Source organism: Heteronotia binoei, chromosome 6 (assembly GCF_032191835.1).
Source record: "Heteronotia binoei isolate CCM8104 ecotype False Entrance Well chromosome 6, APGP_CSIRO_Hbin_v1, whole genome shotgun sequence".
NCBI lineage: Eukaryota > Metazoa > Chordata > Lepidosauria > Squamata > Gekkonidae > Heteronotia > Heteronotia binoei.
Window position 1 is genome coordinate 92,056,382 of NC_083228.1, and position 25,257 is coordinate 92,081,638.

At 41.4% G+C, this 25,257-nt stretch overlaps 1 protein-coding gene across 2 annotated transcripts in view; it reads right to left on the reverse strand.

Moving 5' to 3' along the window:
- The window catches only part of PIK3CB (phosphatidylinositol-4,5-bisphosphate 3-kinase catalytic subunit beta), a 120,449-nt gene that overhangs the window by 77,465 nt on the left and 17,727 nt on the right, over positions 1–25,257 (reverse strand). For both annotated transcript variants that reach the window (XM_060242167.1, XM_060242166.1), the window contains exons 2-3: positions 14,488–14,659; positions 4,783–4,922 (exon numbers count right to left, since the gene is read on the reverse strand). The gene's annotated coding sequence lies outside the window, so the exon portion shown is untranslated. The remainder of the gene's footprint in view (positions 1–4,782; positions 4,923–14,487; positions 14,660–25,257) is intronic.

Sequence of the window (25,257 nt, forward strand, 5' to 3'; positions counted from 1 at the left end):
CCACTCGTGGGAAAGGGCAGAATACAAGCCAGTTAAAATAAATCAATAAGAACAAACATATGTTTATTTCACACAGGAAAAATTGAACTTACTATACCTCCCTTGCACTACAGCTGAACCTCTTAATTTATTTAACCTTCAGAGACAACTACCTAACAAGCCAAAACCCCAAGCCTATGAGGATGATTTGACCTCCCTCATATCTGACATGGACAGGTTCCAGCTCCCCCCACAGCCCTGATAAGTCGATATCAACTTCTGCTCCATCAGAGGCATTGACTCCAACTCTGCCAGCTACCCATAATGCTGATGCACTGGAGGAGAAATCAAAAATTAGTGGTAGAACATCCCAAGTAAAAGCCAACAACTCACAGGAGTCTCTTAGTATACAAAGCAAGGACCAAAGCATCTCTATAAGTGATGGCAACTATAAGGATATTGACTCCTGTATGTTTACAGAAAAAGAATGTCCAAGGATTGACACTGATGCCTTTAAAAGGAACATAAGTGAAATTTTTGAAAATTTTAGAACATCCTGGGCCCATATATGACTCTGACATTACTATCTTCAGTGGGGGAGGACAGGTTTTTTGAAGGCTGTTTAATTGCATCTTAGCTCCAAAAGTACACTGATTTGCTGGGTTTGGTAAGATGGTGGATGGGTACTATATCAATAAGGAAATAATGGCTATTAGAAAAACTTAGACGTTATAATTTGACATTGCTATTACTAATATTAATATTATTTGTTCTTGTTCTGGTTTTTTACAGCTCTCGCCTCTCTATGCGGCTTGTGAAAGAGGATTATGATATTTTACTGCAAATCTCAGCTGCTCTAGAAGTATTAGATAATCATCACCATCTTATAATTGATGTAGTAATAGATAATAATTTTACAAGAATAATTAATTTTTACAACTTACTACTTTTATTATTTAGGCAATACAATATAACAATGACTGTGCAAAGAGAAGTTAGGCTATGGTTAACTGCGTATCAAATATAGTTTGAGGTGGACGCTATCTGTATATAAACTAAACTCCTGGGAATTTCTACGAATTATTACAGCTGCTACCAGTGGTAATCTTTTTGTTGTTTTTACAGTTGGTTTTTTGGGGTCACTAGTATATATTGGGATATTTGACACCTGTGCATCCCTACCCTTTAAGATTTTTTCGGACGGTTTTATGGAAACTTCTATATTTGAGATAGTAATAGATCTCAATTTGCCTATATATCTGGTTTTTGGAATGTAATTGGTTTGTGTTTGCTCATTTTCCAGATAGCCTGGTGCTGGCCCCTGAACTTCTCATCAGCTTCCAGTGAAACTAACTAGAAGCAGTTAAATTGTTTTAATCTAATGTTTAATTCAACTGTTTTTATTGTTATTCTATTATGTATTGTGAGCTGCCCTGAGCCTGCTGGGGGTGGGCGGGATAGAAATAAACTAAACTAATGTATTTCAATATTTATTTTTTTAAAATAAAAAAAAGCCTGGGCACTCGTTAGGAGGTACAAAAGTGAGCACTGGTCCTAAAAACAACAACAACCTCCTCTCCAATCCTGTAGAAATAGTTGCCAGCCGTTCTGTGGATCTGTTCCAAACAGAATGTAAATATTTTAAACAAACAGAACAACATGATAGCTTTCTTGGTCCAAACATCTGTAGGACTAGAAAGATCCTGAAAAATATCTAGCTGTATTCATAGAGCACTATATCTCCTATAAATCAACATCTGAAATATTTACCAGTTCATTTCAGATTATTTATTCTGCAGCATCATCAAGAAACAGAATAAAGGTGCTATTAGGGATGGACATGAACTGAAGAATGAACTGAGATTTGTGCTTAAAATGGCTGATTTGTGGTTCATTCCCAACTGGTTTGGCTGATCCCACCAAACCTGAACCAACTTTTTTTCTTGGTGTGTCCTTTGGTTTGTGTTTGCTCATTTTCACAGACAGCCTGGTGCTGGCCCCTGCATTTCTCATCAGTTTTCAGTGAAACTAACTAGAAGCAGCAACACCACTCTCCTCCATAGCCTGTGCTTCTAGTGAGTTTCCAGGGAAACTGACTAGACCTTGCAGCTCCTCTCTCCATGGCAGCCTAACTTCTAGTCAGTTTCAAGGGAAACTGAGGAGAAGCACAGAGGCTGGGAGAGCAGAGCTGCTACATCTAGTCAGTTTCCAAGCTTTCTGCGGGTGAAACTGACCAAAGTGGCATGGTGGCTTCCCTTTCTTTTCCCAGCTCCTAGGACAGCGGTTTATGGAGGGCATCTGCTTTGGAGGGCTGTAGCTCGGCCCTCCAAAATCCAATTTGCACCAAACTTGGAAAGCAGGTAGAGGAAAATCCACTGAGGAGTTTGCTGCAAGTTTCTCTATCCCATTCAAGGACCATTCTACACCTTTCTGAAATGAACAAACTAATGAACCACAAAACATTTGGGAAATGTAAAAAACATGAACTGAACTGAACCACTGACCCAACAAATCATGAAATGAAACAAACCACCATTTTCGCATTCCATGCCCATCCCTAGTGCTAGTTCAAAACCGTAACAATGCAAAACAAAGCACCATATAAAACATTTATATAACAAAAAAACATAAAGTACTATAAAAATAAAATCTATGGCCAGAACAAAATTTGGTTTGTATTATGTCAAAACTGAACTTTTTTTTCTGTTTATGGAACACCACAGCCTTGGACAGAGCAGCAATCCGGGAACAGTGACTGACTGAAAAATGGCTCACAGGATACTGTTACACATATCTAACATGTTGATATCTACATGGGCTTAAGTGAGTGTGGGCAAGTAACTCACTACAGCCATAATGTTTAAAATGGTGTGTTGCCTTACTCCCAGTTAAAGTTTCAAATGTACCATGAAATCATGACTTTAGTTTGTCATGTTATGCCCTACTGATAAAAGTGGGCTACACTTTTAAGACTGTGCTCTTTTTAAACAACTGTCATGCTGTTTTATGATCTTACTGCGCCTCACCTTACAAGCATTTCAAGCAGTTTCTCTGGAGAGGTGGCATACAGGTTATATAAATGATCACAAAAAAATAGATATTAATAAGACCTGCTTGTCACACTGGGAAGTAGGCTGAACTGCTTTCAAGTTTGTTTTGTGCAGTTTTAATACTTGAACACGGCAAGCAAGAACAAAGATACACCCTCTCTTTCTGCCCCCAACACTGCTACGTCCCCATGTACCAGCATCAGGACAGACACATGCCTCCCAGTCCATGGGACTGCCCACAAACGTTGCCTTCTTCTTCACCTCCTTGAGGGGTACAATGGAACACCATCATTTGCAAATTCCTTTCAAACCATGGTTTCATATCCTGCTTTGTGGCCAATTCTTAACCATGGTTTAGATATTCATGCAAAATAATTATGGAAAAGAAAAAGCAACTCATTGTTAGGTGCTGTTCAAATTGGAAAGTGTAATTTCATGAAGCTGTCAGAAAGCTAAAAGGGCTCCCTTTAAAATGAATTTTAATAGGGATAAATGTAAAGTTCTGCATTTAGGTAGGAAAAATATAGTGCATGGTTATAGGATGGGGGAGGCTTGTCTTAGCAGTAGTAAGTGCAAAAAGAACCTAGGGGTCTTAGTGGACCATACGCTGAACATGAGTCAACACAACAGTTGTGATGCGGTGGCTAAAAAGACAAATGCAATTTGGGGCTGTATTAACAGAAGTATAGTGTCCAGATCACATGAAGTGATGGTATCGCTTTACCCTGCTCTGGTAAGACCTCACCTGGAGTATTGTGTTCAGTTTTGGGCACCGGCACTACATTTTAAGAAGTATATAGACAAGCTGGAATGTATCCAGTGGAGCTGACAGATGGTGAGGGGTCTGGAGACCATGAAGAAAGTTTGAAAGAGCTGAGCATGTTCAGCTTGGAGAGGAGGAGGCTGAGAGGTGATATGATCACCATCTTCAAGGACCTGAAAGGCTGTCATGTAAAGGATGGTGCAGAATTGTTTTCTGTGGCCCCACAAGGTAGGACCAGAACCAATGGGTTGAAATTACTCAAAAGAGTTTCCAGCTCAACATTAGGAAGAACTTCCTGACAGAGCGGTTCCTCAGTGAAGCAGGCTTTCTCAGGAGGTGGTGGGCTCTCCTTCCTTGGAGGTTTTTAAACAGAGGTTAGATGGCTTTCTGACAATGATGTGGATCCTGTGCATTTAGGGGGAGGTATCTATGAATTTCCTGCAATGTGCAGGGGGTTCGACTAGATGACTCTGGAGGTCCCTTCCAACTCTATGATTAATTAAAGACAGTCAAGACTCCAAAATAACAAGATAAATATATTCAGAATCCAAAGTCTTTGGTAAATTCATAAAAGAAAGAAACCCCATAAACTGCACATAAACTGACCTTACTGTACAAGAAGAAAGGTTCTCTGAAGTGCTGACAACTGTCAATCATGTTTTTAGCACACTGCATACAATCAATGCACCAAGACGGGAGGAGGATCACAGTGAAAAGTCCTGCCTTCAACCTACATACTCAAAGTGAAGGTCTGAATAAACACTACATGAATAAGTGAGCACATGTGTGCAGAACTCTTTCAATGCAAACAGGAACTCTAAAAAAAAACCCCAGTAGGAAGCAGTCTTTGCCGCCCTCTATGCACATTCACCATACATACTTTGAACACGTGAAAGAAGCTTCTGTTTTTTCTATATGCAAGTAAACTGATTGATAAAGTACAAAAAAAATTATCATGCAAAATGGCATATTTAAAGTAAAGGGACTTACATTTTTGTTTTCTGCAAACAGAGATCTTAATTTCTTTCTTTATAAATCGAATGAATGAAATAAAATTTACACTTGGACTGGCCTATTTGTGCAAGCCATCTTCCCTCCAGGTTGACTGTGACAGCTTCACCAAGTGGAACCTTTTAAAAGAGGATAACATCACATTTTAACAGCAGGTAATTAAACAAATCTAATCACATTTACAATGACAGAATCCTTCTATTAGCGCTCAATTCAAACACAACTTTGCTCTTTTCCTTTACATTTTGCACAAAACTGTTCATTTCACATGTAGCAAATACAATTCTTTCCAACTCCACAACTCTCATATGCCTGAAGTAATAATTCAAACCCAGTCCAAGTTATTGATCCCTCTTTTCTGGGCTTTCTGAAACAGTTTAGCAGAAATGATAAATGAAAACCTAAGGATGCAAATAAAAGATCTTCCTCCCACTGGTGCACTTTGTCTGTTTTCCACTTCTTTCACCAATGGAAAAGTCAGACAGAGAGAATATACCATAAGAGATAACACAGAGACTGGAAGAAAAGCAGCACTTAGGACTTGCCATACTGGCAAAGAGTTTGTATCAAATTGGTTTTTCACCTGCCTCTCAAAGAGGTTCATTCATTAGTTCACTAGATGCCTAATAGGTTCCTTCTCCCTGCAAAGCTGGTGGATTGTTTCAGACGGTCCACCCTCAGAGATTAATGGAACCTGCTGGCTTCCAGGCAGCTCTGGAGGATTTCAAGAGTCTCCCGGTGACTGTGAAGACCCCTGCAGCTGCATTGAACAGTGAGCTGACTGAGGTCATATACAGACTTGCTCCTTGGTGTACTCTTCCATGCTCTCAAAAGACCCCTCAGGTTCCTTGGTTTATAAGGCAGTTGGGTAACATGAAGCAGACTGGAAGGTGACTAGAGTGATGTTGGAAGACTAGGGTCAATCAGACCAAGTATGTCATAAAGCCCATTTACAGGCCTATGAGGTGGCAGTGATGGCAGTAAAGAAGACTTTCTTCTCTGCTACTATTGCATCAGCAGCCTCTTGTTCAGCTAAACTGTTCAATGTGAGGGCATTACTTGATAATACCTAAATTCAATCTTACAGGTGATGAAAATTATGATGTTACTGAAAGGTTCCTTGCTAATAAAATCTCTCTTACCCATTTCAACTTAGAGGCCAAGCTAAGAAAGAATTTGGTACTCGAGATGTTAGATGTGTCTACTTGTCATTTTGTTATAGTTTCAGACTGATCCTGCCAATGGGTACTGACAGGATCCTTGGAAGTGTGAGGGCCACCACTTGTGCTTTGGATCTATGCCCTTCATGCCTTTTAAAATCTTGCCAGGGAAAGGTATTAGAACCATTAGTGAAAATCATCAACTCTTCCCTGATTGAGGGTGCTCTCCTTTGAAGGTATTAGACCTCTGCTTAAAAAACCTTCATTGGCTAAGGATAAAGTGGTCAATTATAGTAGTTTCCAAACTATCTTTTCTAGAGAAGGTGATAGAGCGTGTGGTGGCAGAGTAACTCCATGGTTTCCTGAATGACTCATCTGTCCTTGACCCATTTCAGTCCAGTTTCAGGCCTGGGTTTCGCACCAAGATGGCTTAAGTTGCATTAGTTGCACTGGTGGACAATCTTCATTTAAAGCTGGACATGGGGCAATCTTCCCTATTGATACTAGAGGACCTCTCAGTGGCCTTTGATACAGCTGATCACTCCATTCTTATCCACTGGCTTGAATACGGAGTTAGTATAAGTTGGTATTAAGGATGTAACCCTTCCATGATTTCACTCCTTTCTGTCTTACTGGGCACAAAGCATCTCCACTGAAGGTAAAGAATCAACTCGGTGGAGTTTATGTTGTGGGATGCCATAGGGTTCTATTCTCTCATCCATGCTTTTTCTTATAGATGAGGCTGCCTGAATGATATTGTCCAGAGCTTTCAGGTTGGGTGTCACCAATACACAGATGACACCCAGCTCTATATTTCACAATCCAGGCCTCTAGATCTTGGTCCTAAACCAGTGTTTTCAGACTGTGGTCAGGTGATTAAGGCAGTACAAATGGAAGCAGAATCCAAAAAAAAAGAGGTAATCTTTGCTGGGAAGGCTGATATTACAGAGGGACTGAATCCTCTTGTCCCAGATAGAGTAACAGTTCTTTTTCAGGCAGGTTAAGAACTTGAAAAAACAGGTTGGCATGGTGACATGGAACACCTGTCAGCTGCATCTGAGTCACCAACTTTCCCGTTATCTAGACTCAGCTGTTCTGGCCATGCTCATCCATGCTTCTGTAACCTCATTGTTGGATTACGGCAATGCACTCTACATGGAGCTGCCCTTGATGACAACACAAAAACTACAACTGATCCAGACTGTGGCTGCTTGACTGCTGTCAGAGGTTAGCTGCCAGTAACGTATGTTGCACATTTTTAAACAGCTTCATTGGCTCCCACTCTTGTTTCTGAGTTCAATCAAGGTGCTGATTATAACCTTTAAAGCCCTTCATGACATACATCTGAAACATATCTGAAGAACCATCTCCTTCCATACATTCCTGTGCACCAACTATAATAATAATAACAACAACAACAACAACAACAACAACAACAACAATAATAATAATAAATTTATTCTTATATCCCGCCCTCCCCCGCCGAAGCGGGCTCAGGGCGGCTCACATGACATGGTTTACACCATGATTACACTAAAATCCATCAATACATTAAAAACAATTAAAATAGTTAGATACAATTCAGATTAAGTTAATTAACAATTAAAATTTATCAAATATAAATTAAACTATGGTAATCAGGCAGCCATCTGTTGGCTATCCCACCACTTAGGGTGCTCCATCTGGCATTGACCAGAGCCCAGGCCTTTTCCATCATAGCTCGGGTTCTGTGGAATGGGCTTGCTGAAGAGGTGAGGAACAACCCCAACACAAGATCTTCAGAAGACTGCAAAGCCTGCCTGTTTGCCAAGTTATTGGGAGGATGGGCTGAACAGCAGGCAACTTTGAAGGGGAGAGGGATTTGGAGTTTGTTATTTTATGTTTAGTTTTACCTGAGGGAAGTGCTATCTATTGGAAAATAGATTGCAAGACTGCTCACACATGTAATATAGAACTTCTCATAAAAGTAATGTACCTTTTTGGCTACAGATAATTAAGCTAGAACAAATTTAAGGTTGCATACATGGAAATATGTTTCTGAAGCCTGAATATTTTAACAGGAAATATAACTTGTCAGTTGTCACACTGCATATATTAAATTATAAGGATCATAAACTGCCTATTTAGCTTTGTCAAGTTGCGAATACCCATATTCCCAAATAATTACAAGATCTCTGTGCAAAAGATTATTAAGAATCTAATTAGCTATAAATGAATTAAAATTATTGACAAGGTTTTGAATTTTTCAGAAAGTGAAATCTTACAACACTTATAAAATCAAAATCCTTGAGAGAGGGGGAAGAAGAGTTTTGAGTTAATAATAAATTCATGCTCAGAACATGTGGTCCAGAACATTAGTACAGGGTAAGCTGAACAGTCTTGAGATCTGAAAAACTAAACACTACATTACACTCATATCTGTATGAAAAACCACAAGCATGTAGCTACAAGTCCTTTCATTCAAATATTCTCCCTGTATGAAAATAAAAGCATGTTCAGACAAACATCAGCAGATGTTCAGTGGAACCAAAATTCTTAGCAGCTGATCCCAAGCATGCTTACTTGGAAGAGTCCATCCAATTTCAACTGTAAAGAAGAATCTGGTGGCACTGTAAAGACTAGCAAGTCGGCCATTCACATATTTAATGCTAAACCCATAGCTCAGCTATTATATGGGATCCCCATATAGACTGGTGCATTTATTCAGCTTGTTGAGAAGATTCAAGCTTCCTTCTAGCATTGCATTTTGGGTTTTCCAATTTGTGTAGTATATGCAGCCAAGTGTTTAGAGACTGGGTTGAGTTTCTTAGAAACAAGAGCCTGGCTTCAGATCTTGACATTTTGGCTGCCACATCTTCACTTCATATCTGAATACCCTGGTTTTGTGCATACTGTGTTGTCAAGCAATTGGTTGGATTTAATTTTGCAAAAAATCAAGTCAATTAGCTTGATTCACTTTTCTTTCTGGAGAAACAACAAGCTTTTTAGAGTGTTATGCCCGAGACTGTTGGATATTGAGAGGCAAATTCTGTACTCATTAGCTAATATGGCACCTGATTACTGGGTTCCAGCTGTTAATTTTTTGTACCCCAAATCCGCAGAAAGCTTCTATGCTCACCAGGTTCACTATTCTGCCTTCAGCAGCAGATTCTTGAGAGTTCCTCATCAGGACTTTGCCTGTGCAGAATTAGAGCTCCTGAAATTTTATCTCATGTCTTGCTTCACTATAATGTTTATACTGAGGAACTCCTTAATTAGGTCTCTTTTACACACGTTTAAAGGCCATTCTGATAAATGGCTCATTTTATATCTTCTATCTATCAGAACCCTCATATCACTAATCATGTACCTAGGTAGCTCCCAACTCCCATGAAGGTCTGGGAATTGGTTGCCAAAGCTTTGGAGAATTTCTGTTTTCCTCCTTATTTAAAATTTATGATTGTTCATTTGTATTATTTCTTGATATTGTCGTATCCAGTTATGTAATTTGCAATAAATGCCTAATAAAGGTTTCTGATCTGACTAGGAAGTTTCTCTTCTAGAAGAAGCCTTCAATGCTGTTGAACCATGTGCTTAGAAATACAACACATGCAACTCACAGATACCTTTCTTTCTGAAGCTTCCCAGAACAAACAATTTTCCAACTAACACTATTTGACATCATCTAGAAGCTGAAGTAAAATAGAAGACAATAGGCATATGGCTCAGGCACTGACCCCATTAGGTACTATTGTAGCTACTCCTCACACAGATTATGCATGGGATGGAGAAAGTAGAGAAAGAAGTACTTTTCTCCCTTTCTCCCAATACAAGAACTCGTGGGCATTCAATGAAATTGCTGAGCAGTCAGGTTAAAACGGATAAAAGGAAGTACTTCTTCACCCAAAGGGTGATTAACATGTGGAATTCACTGCCACAGGAGATGGCAGCGACTACAAGCATAGCCAGCTTTAAGAGGGGATTGGATAAAAATGTGGAGCAGAGGTCCATCAGTGGCTATCAGCCACAGTGTATATATATATGTGTGTGTGTATATGTGTATATGTATGTGTGTGTGTATACACACATACACACACACACTTATATTGGCCACTGTGTGACACAGAGTGTTGGACTGGATGGGCCATTGGCCTGATCCAACATGGCTTTTCTTATGTTCTTACCCACACATAACAACCATCTTGCCCTGCTCTATCTCTCATCAAACTTACCTTCCTGAGATATCAGTGTTGTGGTCAGAAAGCTTTTACTTTTGCCGCACAACAAGCCAAAGGAGGATGGGTAAATGGAGGAAAGGGACAAGAAGGGCATTAGCTGTACCATGTCTAGACAAGGTCACTGAAATCAAAGGAAGTCAAGTATAGTTTCTTGGGTTAGTGGCAAACTGGCAGCCTAATATACTTGTTAAAAGAGCAGCTTCAAATAAACTTGTACATGCAAGGACAGATCTGAACTAAGTCAATAAGGATCAGTAATTCAGTGGTAAGACTTCTCCACAGTCCATATTATTCAATTGTATATCTTAGATGTTATGCAAGATTAGATATTTCCCATGTTACTTTAATTGAAGACAGATTAGCTTTAAAATGCACTGAATAAATTAACTAAAATGCATGTATTAATTGCTAGTCCAATTTGTCTGACTCCACTTACTGCAGCTGCTGCTAACATGGTATGCAAGGTCATTTTCTGCCAAATATATGGACAAAGATTATTTGAAATTAGAACTTAAATGCAAAACTAGATGTCCTTTTTGTTTCCTAGAGATTCCTCAGATGTATGTAACCCCCCTCTCCCCAAAAAATACAGCACCACACAGCTGCTGTGTCAGAACTGTAGTACAGTGAACTAAGCCATAACAAAACAGACTTGTGTAGGGTGGAGTCATGCAACAGTGAACCAACAACTTTTCAATACAGAAGAGATCTAACCTGCAGTTATACCTGTTATGCATTTGAATGCACCTAAGTGAATCTACAGTTATGTTTGACTTAGTAGTAGGGATGTGCAAAAAAAAAAAAAATCGGTATTACACGGATTCGGAAGTATACGGGGGGAGAAAATTCGGAATCCCCGTATACTGTCGAATACCGCATTCGGAATAGCCGCATATACGGTAGATGTGCGGCTATTTCTGAATATACAGCCCTATTATACCCTATGGGACATTGAAATCAATGGCAAATAGGGTATATTTGAAGCCGCCTGGAGGGGAGGGGGTTTGAGGGAGAGCCCTCAAATTTGCAGGGGACCTGCAGAGGACTCTCCCCTCCAACCCCCCCAAGTCTCAAAAAGATTGGGCCAGGGGAACCCATTCCAGGGGCACCCAAAGAGGGTGCCCCTATTCCATCATTATACCCTATGGGCCATTGAAATCAATGGCAACATAGGGCATAATTAGAGGCTACTTGGGGGCAGGGGGTTTGAAGGAGAGCCCCAAAAACTGCGGGTAAAACCCCCAAGTCCCAAAAAGATTGGGCCAGGGGGTCCCTGCCTTTGGGCTCCCCAAAAGGCCCATTGCCAACAATGATGGGGAAAGCCCAATTAGCCACTTCCTCACTGTAATTGTCGTGGGAAAAGTGGCTCTGGGGAGCAGGGGGTTTTTGAGCAGAGCCCCCCAAACTGCTGTGCAGCTTCAGGGCACTGTCCCACACAAAACCCACAAGGCCAAAAAAAAAAAAAAATTGGACCAGGGGGTCCAATTCCTGGGGCACCCAAAGCCAAACCTAACTTCACACCAGAGAATCTCTATAGGACCCAAATGCACTACATCCCTCTATCTACTCTATGAACCCTGCAGGCCTGGAACCAATATAAACTCAGTTGCCAACATCACTGCAACAGAAAACACAATCGGCTCAAGGTCTGCTCTGCAGACCTGGCTGCAGCAAACCCAGATGCCAGCTCTCCAGCCCTGCCCCAAACAACATGGGGAGAGCTGGCCAACCACAACAAGCCTGCTGGTTCTGGGTCTCTCACCCAGGTGCCAGCTTCCCTGCCACAGAACACACAATCTACAGATGCCAGCTCTCCAGCCCTGCCCCAAACAACACAGGGAGAGCTGGCCAACCACAACAAGCTTGCTGGTTCTGGGTCTCTCACCCAGGTGCCAGCTTCCCTGCCACAGAACACACAATCTACAGATGCCAGCTCTCCAGCCCTGCCCCAAACAACACGGGGAGAGCTGGCCAACCACAACAAGCCTGCTGGTTCTGGGTCTCTCACCCAGGTGCCAGCTTCCCTGCCACAGAACACACAATCTACTCTATAAAAACAAGAAAGTGACCCAGCACACACAGCCCACACACACTCTCGCCAACCCCCACACCAACCAGAGGTAATTTAAAAAAACCAAAACAAAACCAGCAGAATCACAAAAGGCCAAGTGAAAAAAGTGGCCTTTTCACCAACAAGAAAGCTCAGGCCAAATAAGTCAACAACACTCCACCCCCCTAAAACCTGAACCAGGAAAATGGGGACAAAAGTGGCCTTTTAAACAATGGAAATTAGGCCAAACAGCACCCCCGCACAAGAACCAGAAGAGAAGAGTAACAGCAGCAGCACAACACAGCAGCAACAAATCAAACAGTAAACAAAGCAAACAAATCAAACAGTACTTTTAAAACAGTAAAAATTTTAACTTTTAACAATACAGGAACTTAGGAAATTAGGCCAAACAGCACCCCCCCGCAAGAACCAGAAGAGAAGAGTAACAGCAGCAGCACAACACAGCAGCAACAAATCAAACACTGAATACTTTTAAAACAGTAAAAAACCTCAACTTTTAACAATACAGGAACTTTGCCAACCCCCCCCCCCAAAAAAAACCCCTTCACCCTAACCCCAAGAAATCCAAGCCACCCAAATCAGGAGAAGTAAAAGGACACTGCACTTTTAAAAGTCCTCTCACTAAATTAAGATATGGGCAAATTAGCAAAACCCCCCCACCTCAGGCCCACACCCCCAGCAGAACCTAACCCCAACCCCAAATAGGCTACCCACCCAGTACTCACCCACCCAAATCTGGATAAGTAAAGGGACTCTAGTCCTTTTACCAACAAAAACTAAAACAAGAAGAACCCCAAAACTGTCTTACCTTGTCTTCTCTACTCCAGGGAAGTCTGGTAAGGCTGAGTGAGAGAGCAGCAGACAGCAGCTGAAGCCAAGGGCCAGCCAGCAGCAGCACAATCTCTCACACCAACCAACATACACCAACACAGCAGCAATGGAGGAGTCCAGCCAGGAAGACTCCTTAAAAAGGTTCTCTGGCCCTACAGAGAGCAATTTCAAAAAAATAGCACTGCTTTCTGATTGGCCAGACAACAGTGCTTACTTGGATACCCAAGTAAGCAAAAGATCAAAATAACAACAATGTAGCTGATGGCTGGGCCATCAGCTACACAACAGCCCTGCAAAGCATGCATTTGCAATGCATTTTGCAAATGTATGCTTTGGATTGGCTGCCGGGGCTCCTCTTCCCCCTTCCCTCCCTCCCTGATCCCAGGGAGGCTATGGGAGAGGCGGGAAGATGCTACTAAAGGCGGGAAAGTAGGCAAGCAGCTCCCCTGAGGCTGCAGAAGCTACTTTCCCGCCTTTTGCATTGACAGCCGTATACTTCCAAATAGCTATTCAGCAGTATACGGCGATTAAACAAATTCAGCCAATGTTGGCAGTGGTGATTCGGCTGTATATGCGGTTCGGCCAAACCGAATGCACACCCCTACTTAGTAGCTGTTTACTTTGAATCTGCTGTTCTACTATACTGACTAATGTACTTAGTTTTGTTGCTCAATAGAATATACGTACTTACTTATGAAGCCAGCCTTATATGTGAGTCTACCTTAATAATATGGATGGATTAACAAGAACTATCTTTCAATATTCAATTTACCACAAAGATTAAATCATTCAGTTTTGCTGTGCAGTATACTACAAATCACACAAGCTGGCTATGTATCTGTATACATACACCATAGATTTGCACTGGTACAGAAACACTGATTGATACAGCCTGCAGAAGAACAACATCGAATTCCTGACTCCACTAGCAGCCACTGCTAAGTAAGTCCGATATTTAATAACCATAAGAATTCACACAAAGGGGCTATGACTGAGAACTACTGATGCCTTATACAATTGTCCTGGTAAAGACTTGTCTAGCAGTACATTTCTGGTTACTGCCCCACATGTGCAAGCAAAAAAGAAACACACACTTTTTCCCCCTCAAAAGAGGCTGAACATTAAAATCTCTCCCCCAACCCCCCATAAACCAATCAGAACATGAAAAGTCAGCAAACTGAAAATTTTCAAATGTGAAAGAGGAACATACACCCAATGTAAAAATTAGTTCTTGATCTACCAGATGCTTTCCAAAAGGAGAACAGAACCACACACACACACACACACACAAATCACTAATATTTCAAATCTGGGAACATATGAGCATAGTGTTAAATAAAAATTTCAGTACAAGTTAAAAATGCTATTTTTTTAAATCTAGCAAATCAGTACTACTGTGGATTACCTTTCATGAGGCCCCAAAGCTGCCAGTCCATAAAAGATTCTTTCAGACTAGTGCAGCAAAGCTTTCACAAATGGGTTCTGCTGCAATCCAACAGAGCAGATGAATTCACAGCCAGAATCCTTGCCAAGGGAGCATGCACTGCAGTCTCTTTTCTGTCTTTATGAAACCCATCCTGAAAGTTAAAGGGAAAATAAATCCAAAACGGCCAGGGAGACAAGAAGCTAAGCCATTCTAACTGTAATTGAAAGTCTCTCCTGTGATTTCCAGTCAACAGTCTATAGAAGATAAGGACTTAAAACACCCTAAGTATTTAGCAGCTACAAGTTGTTGTTTTTTCTTAAAGAGTTCAGGTTACAGAAAATATATTTCCTTTTGAGTCAATGAGCTCACCTCATTAGAAAAAGTAAAAGTTACTTTTGTAAGTAATGAACATAGATCTGTAAACATGGTACCATTTGTCAGAAATATTAAAAATGCTATAATGGATTAGAACTAGGAACAGGTATGAACCGAGAAAATGGTGGTTTATTTGGTTCACTTAATTGAACAAACTGAATGAACCATGAGCCAATCAAACCACCATGTTCCCCGAACTGGTTCAGCATGGCTGGGGGAGGGAGGGGGAGACATTTAAATGCCTTCTCCTCCCTTCTGCAGCCCACAATTTCTTTATTGTCCCCTATGGGCCTGTAAATGGAACGATCTCTCTCCCCAATCTCTCTTTTCCTCCCCAGCCAGCCAAGAAAGATCAGGGAGGGGTCTCCCAAGGGCTCAACTAGACAGCCCAGTTGAAACTGGACAGCCCAGCAGAGCCCATAAAACAGCTGATCCTGCAAGGAAAGGTCTCCTCACAAGCTCATCTGGGGCTTGGCTGGAGGGCAGCTTGAACTGCCTCCCTTCCCAGGCTCATGAAAGCCAATCCTGGGAGGGAAGACAGTTCAAGCTGTCTTCCCCAGGTGCCTGCAGCTGTATGGTGCTTGGGGAAGTCAAGGTTAGGCATGAAACTTCCCCAGACTCCCGAACCTGGGGAAGCCAAGGGTAGGCACGAACCCATGCCAAACCTCCCATGGTTCAGAAGGTTCAGGGACAGTGTATGGGAGGCACGTTTCATAAACTGGCCTGGTTCATGTTTCAGTTTGTGACCATCCCTAATTAGGACATCTAGAAACAACTATTTGAACTATGCCTAGGATACATGTCTATCAAAGGGGGAACGTTTCAAAAGGGAGGGAGAGAGAAATATTTGCTTTTCACTTTAACTGCTCATTCTAACTGGATTCAGAAGATCATTGTTTTTCCAAGGAAACACTGGTAGTAAGTATTTTACCCTATTAAAGTCCATTTATGCAAGCCATGAGACACACATTGTAAAATACTTTTTGTAAAACACACTTGTAAAATACCTTTAGTGATTATGCAGTACACACAAAAATAAACATTAACATTTTTCACTTCAGGCAATAAGACATTGTGCAAATTATTTAAGAACGATTCAAAGTTCTCCTTACCAGATACTGTGAATCAGTTTACTTTTTTCATCTAGAATTCTACAACAGTTAATACTAGCAATACTTTTGGAATAAAATATCTGCTTTCTGTTTTCTTCAAGGTCATTCATGCAGGCTTAATCCCTTATTATTGTGTTTCATTCAACATTCCGAAATTGTTCGTGGGCAACATAATTTCCTCTAGCTATCTAGTTCTTTGCTACAGCTTGTATTTAAAGTAATAAACAAACAGACTTAGAAATACCTACTTATATAAAGTAATCTCAATATTACTATAAAGTTACAACCAATACACTTATTCAAAAACAAAACAAAAAACCTGCAATCACCTGAGACATTTGCCTGATCTTGCAGATATTGTGATGTCTTAGGGACATCTAATCTGTCAAAGAAAGAATTGGTAAACTGACCAAATACTGGCCAAAATTTAACAAATAATGGGGAAGCAATTTGAAGTACTACTAGAATAACCATACCCACAGGCACTTTACAAAGCAGACATTCAAAAAATTCAAATTGACTGTTCCCTGATTTGTATAGCTAGCATGCTGCATCATGGAAAGTCCCAGGGCAGAGCTTGTATTCTTATCTGGAGAAGCCTACAGCTGCAGCAATTGGCCAACAGGAAAACCTCTGCTAAAATACTAGGTTTGCCCCTGGCTGCTGCAGGGCTAGGTTCCAAGCAGTACTCTGTCCTGCTTTGCTAAGACACTTCAATGATGTTTTAAAAAGTAAGTCCTAAGGCTGTTCTTTAGTGTGAATAATAAACAGTTCAGTGACTGGCATGCTGGTCCTTATCCTTGAGGTAGGTAACTACTGGATCTCTTTTAGAGACTGGGAACAGAGACTGAGAAAAATCACACAGCATCACACAAGAAGCATGGAAGGAAGTAGAACCAGAGTTTCCAAAGTTCAAAGTGTATCCTGACTTCTTTTTTTTCTAAAGGAAACTACAAAAAGGATTTTAACAAGGCAAAACATCTTTGAATATCATTACTAACATCTTTTAACATAATTAGGTTCCTTACAATACCAAGAGCCATGTCTCTTTTGGAACTTTGTGAAAGCTAAACTGTGGAATACCCATAACTAGAAATCACAATAGCCTTTTCAATGCTTTATGTTCATAACAAATGTTATAGTGCTAGAAGTGCACTAATATAGCCCAAATTTTTTTTAAAACACCTTAAAATGATAGTAGTAGGAGATCTACAGTGCAATATTATATATATATTTACTTGGAAGTAAAATATTGGCTCAGTGGGTAAGTGCACATAGGACTTCAGCATTAGGGAGCAATCCTAAACAAGTTACTTAAAAGCAAGCTCCATTTTATTATCTGAAGCATACTCTCAGGAAAGAATCTTTAGGCTTACACTATCCTTAGTATCCTTTCCCCACCCCCACCCCCCAAAAAAGCATGTTGCATCCAGGTACTAGTTTGGAATAATACCGAATTTGTTTTGAAAATATGACTAATTAGAAAAATACAACCAGCAACATTTGGCTAGGTTTTTAAAATCTAAATCCTCAGGCTGAACAGAAAAGTAGGCCAATATAGACAATCCCTTTACCACACACGTGTGATAGTATTTTCCCTGCCTGACAGGATGATATAGAGTAGACAACTAATTTATAGTGCTGTTATGTGTACACATAGTAAGAACTTAAAATGCTAAGTAAATAGCAATTGGAACATATCTCCTAGGACACAGAAAGTCCACCCTGTTAAAGAGTCACAGTTTAAGGGCTTGTGCAGCCATCATTGCTGCTGGCTTACACACCTGAGCAGTATAATATTAAACAAATTCAGCCAATGTTGGCAGCTTCCCCTCTATGAATAAAGAAACTAACAAGATGCCAGATAGAATTTTGTATTTCCATCTTTGCATTGTACAGAATGGATTCCAGAGAGAGGCTAATGAGACTATCAGATAGATACTACTGAGATCTAATCAATGAGGTTTACTTCCAGGAAAGTGGTATTATTGTAGTGTGCATCAGGTAAATAATAAAAGCCCAAGCGTGGTGGCAATTCTCAGGATTTTTATTGGATGGATGTGGCTTGAGCAGGATTGGCTCACACTGTCTCTGCCATGCCATTGGCTGAGTCTGCTCTCTCCCACCCACCACCAGCCCCATCAGGAAAGAACCCCAGCAGAAGGCCACTGACTGTCGACAGAGACAGTTATCTCCTGATTGGGAGCTTACTGAGCAGGACTGCTTCTCCTCAGGGCCTGTTATAGGAAGTCCAGGACAGTCCGTCTGAGAGCAGGCAAGGAGGTGTGAGGGTGTAAAACAGGGAAAGATTTGTGGTGCCTGCCCCCCCCCAGCCCCCTCTCCCCCAGCTAAGGGCCAGTGTTCATGAGAAAACAGTTGGGTTCCTCCTTTTCAACTGAGGTAAAAAGAATGTTCATTCACAGCAGAGAGGGGTGCTTTCCACCTGCCAATACTCTTCACTCTTTCTATTCTAATTAGGCTACATTGGGTTCATATGACAGAATGGACTCTGAGAGAGGGGTCTTTCCTCCTGGAGAACCACTGTTGCCAATCTCCTGGTGAGGGCTGTAGAAGCTGACTGGGTGATTTCAAACCAGCCTAAACTGTCTCACGGGGCTGTTGTTGTTCAGATCAAAGGGGGAAGGGGAGAGGAGAATGCTGTAAACCAGGGGTGGCCAACAGTAGCTCTCCAGATTTTTTTGCCTACAACTCCTATCAGTCCCAGCCAGCATGGCCAATGGCTGGGGCTGATGGGAATTGTAGGCAAAAAACATCTGGAGAGCTGCCATTGGCCATCCCTGCTATAAACTGATGTAATGGCTGAGAACTCTTCCCTATTAAACAGTCTGTCAGAGAGGGACTGTTGGTCTGAAATGTATCACTACAGGCCTCTGAAGGAGGCCTTTCCTCCTGGGGAACCACTGTTGCCAATCTCCAGGTGAGGGCTGTAGAAGCTTGACTGGGCGATTTCAAACCAAGCTAACCTGCCTCACAGGGTTGTTGTTGTTCAGATAAAAGGGGGAGGGGAGAGGAGAGGGGAATGCTGTAAGCTGATGTAATGGCTGATGACTCCTTCCTATTAAACAGTTTGTCAGAGATAGTCTTTTGAACTGAAAAGTCTCACTACAGACCTCTGAGGCAGAACTCACTCGGCCCAGTGCTGACTACGGCTGCCAGTTCCAGGTTGGTGAGAAATTCCTGGAAACTCTGTGGTGGACTTTGAGGAGGGCATAGGAGTTAGGGCTTCAGAGTGGGATCTGCCGGGCCCACGTCCTTGCTTTGGAAGCTGACTGACTGATTTCAGACCAGTCACAGACTTCCAGCCTAACCTGCCTCACAGGGTTGTTGTTCAGATCACATGGGGTGGGGGGAGAGAATGATGTAAACTGCTTTGGTTCCCCCCCCCCCATGAAAAAAGACTAATTTTCCTATATAGAGACTGCAGGAAGGGCACAGGTGATGGAAAGCTGAAGTCAGAGGGCAGATAAAGGGAAGGAGATAGGCTTGCCAACTCCAGGTTAGGAAATTCCTGGAGATTTAAAGGGCTGGGCCTGGAGAGGGCAGGGTTTGAGGTGGTGTGGGACCTCAGAGAGGTACAATGCCATAGACTCCAAACCAACACTTTCCTCATGGGAGTGACTGTTGTCAATCTCCAGGTGAGGGCTGGAGATCACTCAGAACTACAACTGCTCTCCAGATGCCAAAGATCAGCTCCCCTTGAGGTGTGTGTGGAGGGAGTGAATGCCTTCACTTTGGTGGGTGGGAAGACAGCAAGGGTGGCAGACATTCACCCAGAGGCCTTCAGTGCTATCTTTCCATGTTGATGGGAAATTTCTGGAGATTCTGTGGTAGACTTTGAAGAGGGCATAGGAGCTAGGGCTTCAGGATGGGGTCTGCTGGACCCAGGTCCTTGCTGTGGAAGCTGACTGACTGATTTCAGACCAGTCACAAACTTCCAGCCTAACCTGCCTCACAGGGTTGTTGTTCAGATCAAAGGGGGCAGAAGGGAATTATGTAAGCTGATTTGGTTCCTCATCCCCCACTGTGGAGAAAGACAACCTATGTAGAAGCTGCGGGGAGGGGGAAGGAGATGGAAAGCTGAAGTCAGAGGGTCAGATAAAGGGAAGGAGATAGGTTGGCAACTCCAGGTTAGGGAATTCGTGGATATTTAAGGGGTGGGGTGGAACCTCAGACAGGTACAATGCCATTTCCTCTTAGGGAACCACTGAAGATCACTCAGATTCACAACTGCTCTCTAGATAGCAGAGATAAGCTTCCCTTGAGGTGGGGGGAAGTTAATGCCTTCACTTGGGTGGATGGGAAGACTGCAAGGGTCGCAGGCACTTACCCAGAGCCTCCTTTTAGAGCCCGTTGTATTTTTTCCCCCACAACAGGCCTTACTCCTAGTTAATTATAAAAGCGGAAAATGTACTGAACAGGAAAGCAGGAAAAGGCATTTAACAGGGGAATACAGACCCAGAAAAAAATCACACAACGCTTGTGGAGATCAGACTGGTATATAGTGAAAAAGAGGAACAGTTCATGGAACAGTTATTGGACAAAATATTTAGGTAAGTTATTTACTAAAAATTATTATCATTAAGACACCAGCAATGAAGTCAATTCAACTCATGAGAAGGAGAAGGAAAGCAGTAAAGGGAAGGGTTACAAAAGAGTGGTCAGTAAACTGAATAACAGCCAAAAATCACCTACAGCAGCTGTCTTATGTTGATCATTTTCCTAGTTGTGCGGTTGTTGATTATTAAGTTAACTAGGAATAAGGCCCATTGTGGAAAAAAATACAACAGGCTCTTGAAGGAGGCTCTGGGTGAGTGTCTCCACCCTTGCTGTCTTCCCACCCACCTAGGTTAAGGCATTCATTAACCACCACCACCACCACCCCCCGGGGAGGTGATCTCAGTCATCTGGAGAACAGTTATAATTCTGAGTGATCTCCAGTCATCACCTGGAGATTACCAACAGTGGTTCCCCAGGGGGAAACGGCTGGTTTAGAGGGTGGAGTGTATGACAATGTGCCTGTCTGAGGTTTCACCCCTCCTTAAACCCCACCCTCTCCAGGCTCCACACCTTAAATCTCCAGGAATTTCCAACTTTATCCCCTTCCCTATATTTCTTCCTCTGACTTCAACTTTGTATCCCTGCAGCCTCTACATAGGAAAAAGAAAGTCTTTCTCCACAGTGTGGGGAGGCCAAAGCAGCTTACATCATTCTCCTCTCCCCCGCTTTGTTCTTCACAACAACCCTGTGAGGTAGGTTAGGCTGAAAGTCTGTGACTGGTCTGAAATCTGCCATCAGCTTCCACAGCAAGAACCTGGGCCTGGCAGACCCTGCTTTAAGCCTTATCTCCTATGCCCTTTTCAAAATCCACCACAGAATCTCCTGGAATTTCCACCAACCTGGAACTGGCAGCCCTAGTTGGGACTGGCTCCAACGAATTCTCTCTCAGAGGCCTTTAGTGATACCTTTCAGACCAACACACACTCTCTCTCTGATAATGTTGTTCGTTTTAAGCACAGGACTTCACTCTCTTTATGTCTCTCTCTATGTCTATGTCCACCACCCCCTGCCCTGTCTCTGGCTGTTTCCTTTCCAGAGGAGTATAGGGAGAAGCCCTCAAAGGAAGGCTTTCTCTGGTTCTTTCCCTCCTCCTCCCTCAGCCAATTGAGGGAGGGTTTCTTTCTCTCCTCTGTGAAGCAATGGGGAGTGTATGGAGAGCCAGAAACTGCCAGAACCAAGATTGGTTGCCTTTTACTAACAGAATCAGTTTGACTGTCTAGGAACAGCCACTTGGGTGGGAGAGAGTAGCAGACTCAACCAATGGCATGCAAGTACTCTTGATTGATGGTTTGACAGGCCAAAGGTTGATGGAAAGCAGCACACCCCTAACCAATGGGAGAGCTCCATTTTGCCAAGATGAAAAGGCTTTTATATCTACAGGATAAAACGGGTTTAGGAGTAGTTGTTAAACTGATCTTTAACATAAGCTTTCCCCCTTGTTTTCTCAGTCTGGAAAGAAAGCAAATGTGAAAAGAGAGAACTGAAAAAACAAACCAGAGAATGAGTAACACTGTTACCTACCAGTAAATTGATTACAAAAATCAGAAAAATTTACTGTACTCATTTATGTGGTGCTGAAACAGCACTGTGAAATGCAATGAACTGGCACAAAATAAGCAAACAATTCAACTGAGAAAGTCTGCAGAGTACTTTTGTGATTACCATCCCTTTCAAACAAATAAACTGAGCTGAGCTTAGTGTTACAATAAATCTCATTTACATTTTGGAAGGAAAAAACTACAGTCACTTCTTAGGAAGCAAAGAAACAAAGACTAGCCTCTTCACACAGGATCCTTTTTGTGCAGTATCACAAAGATAGGTGGGGTGTCAGACCTTAAAAGGCATTGGTGAGGCCTCAAAAAACTCTCTTATAAATCCAACAAAGTAATCATCAAATGGTAGTCCAATTGTCATCTTGTTCAGCTGTTTCTGGACTGAAAAGAGTAATACAAAAGTCAACATAGCAACAGACTCACTCCATATGAAAGAAACAGGTCCATCCTACTTCGAGCTTGCTTCAAAACTCAATTTCCAGGAGTTTCGCAAATATTTTTTTTTTGGGGGGGTGGGCGGGCGGGCAGGAACTGGCATACAGATCTCACCATCACAGCCTCCTGTCAAACAGCTAGGGCAGTGGTGGAATACTGCATTTCCTTGGACAGATAACTCTTTGCACCCAATACTACTTTGAGAGTTGTGTGCCAAACGCCCTAGAATAATAAAGAAAGGGCTTATTGTTTAAATCTTCCTTTGGCAAGGGTACTGACCTAGACCTTCACTTTCTGACAGGTAAAAAATGGAAACTTCCTTATATAATTTTTTAAAAATTATTGGCACTAACAATGCCAAGCAGTGTTTCTGTGTGGAGGGGAATATTCCAGCAGCTACAGGGCAGTTCACAGACAAAAGGTAGAGAAAGGAAAGGAATTAAAGTGGCTTTTCCTTTCATTCGAAGACAAGTTGTAGCTATCATTTCAGATACAAGAAACTTCTCATGCTGATAGTATCCTACCAGGGAAACACTTTTAAAAAAACAGGTTTAGAACAAAGTGGGTTTTGAGGTAGAAAGAATGGGCAGTTCTTGATTTGAAACATGAATACAGGATGAAGGCAAGTAAAAAGAGGGAGGGGAAATGCATCAGTTGGATGGCTGAAACAGGAAAAATCCTCTGTGTGAAAGCAGCCCAGGTAGAGGCATACAAACTAACAAGGATGCATTCCTTGGCTCCTAGAGGGCTGGGGAATATAGGAAATGCACAGCTAGCACAGGGATCTCTGTAGAGCAGTTTCATGACAAGCTACACATTGCCAGTATCCACAACAAGCCCAAAGATCTCTTGTTCTATCTGACACCTTTAATTTCATCTAGCTTCTCCCAATGCCCTTAATATTGTTTCTGAACATATTGTTCATTTTCATTTCCATTTTCTTTTATAATCTTCAAAATATTCCGGTAAAAAATTTAAAAAATGAGCCTAAAACTAAATCTGATTCCAGGCAGAATTTGGTGCAATAATATTCCAGTGACTTGTTCCCCGCTAGCAAACTAATATTCAGCATTGTTTTATCTAATTCTGTAGCAGTTCCCACTCTGCCACATTAGAACTCAGTCTTAACCAGTCCAATCAAAATAACATTTGTAACTACATAATGCATAGTGGTAATCTAGAAGTTCCTAGATTTAAAATACACTTCTGTGCATGCAAACTGACAAAAAATAATCATGCATGCAAAAGAATGAGGCTGTGAAGTTCAGCTAAAGAAAAGAACTGGATTTATGATGTTGCTACAATTTTAGCAGGTTTTGTAGAACACATAATAGGTTGTTACCAATATCTCTTAAGATTGAGGATATTTTGCTATTCTAAACATTCAAAAGCAAACAAAAAGGTTGATATCCATGAAGATTAAGTAGATAATTTCTCTCTCTCATATATATATATATATATATATATATATATATATATATATATATATATATATATATATATATATATATATATATGTGTGTGTGTGTGTGTGTGTGTGTGTGTGTGTGTGTACACACACACACACATATTTAAAAAAAACAAACAATCCAGCACGATTAACTATTATGTGAATAAAGAAACTAACCCTGAACTAACCTTCAGTCCTTCAGGAGTCCTGACATTCAATCCTTGACCTGTCAGATAAGAGAGGTATTCAACATTCCTACTGTGTGGGCACCCATGGCAACTAACAAAATAGTGCTGTAACCAAAATTTAACAGCAGAAGAATATTTGTTGTTGTAAATTTTCTGGGCTATGCGCCTATAGTCTTGGCATTGTGAGACCTGACCATGGCCACACAGCCCAGAAAATCTAAAACAACCAATGGACTCTGGCCGTGAAAGCCTTTGAAAGCATATAACAGAAAAATACTTCTTGAATAATAGTTTCATCATCACCAAAAACCACTCCAAAAATTATGTGGATGGCTTGTTATTTTTTATTTAGGAATTTCTATGCTATTGCTCCAGAGTACTGCTGCTGAAATACTCATTTTTTTTTGCTGAACCCACTGTACATTAATCCATACATTTCAATTTTTTCCTCTGCGACAGCAACAATTTATTCTATGTCATTCTAATGTTGTGCTTTAAAAGACCTCAAATCCCCTTCAGTGTATCACCTGAAATCTCATCAAGTTTTCAATATCATCTTTCACACCAAGAATATGTAAACAATCATAAATACAGCCATAAATACCAATCTGGGAGGCAATGATCCCATGTTTGTACATTCCATAAATACCACAGATCACCATAAAATATTGAATCTCTTAAATGCATGAGCAACAACACAACAGTATCCATGCAAAAAGTACTGAAAAAATAAAATTCTATTTTAAATATGGGTCTACAGCTACCTAAAGGAACTCTAATCACAGGACTCCAGTGTTATGTAGTTAATTCATGAGATGAAAGATGGCCCCACTAATTTACTTCTAAATTGGAATTGAAAATAGGCTGTGAGGCTTTTGCGAAATTTTTTGCAGACAAAATCTCGTCGCTCCGCCAAGACTTTCCCGCCATGTTGGATACAGTATTGGAACCCGAGGCTCTGTGCCTGTCTTCTGATTTTAGTTTGGATCACTTCGACGCACTTAGCTTAGGGGAAGTTGACGGAATTCTCTCTACTGTGCGCCCTACAACTTGTGACC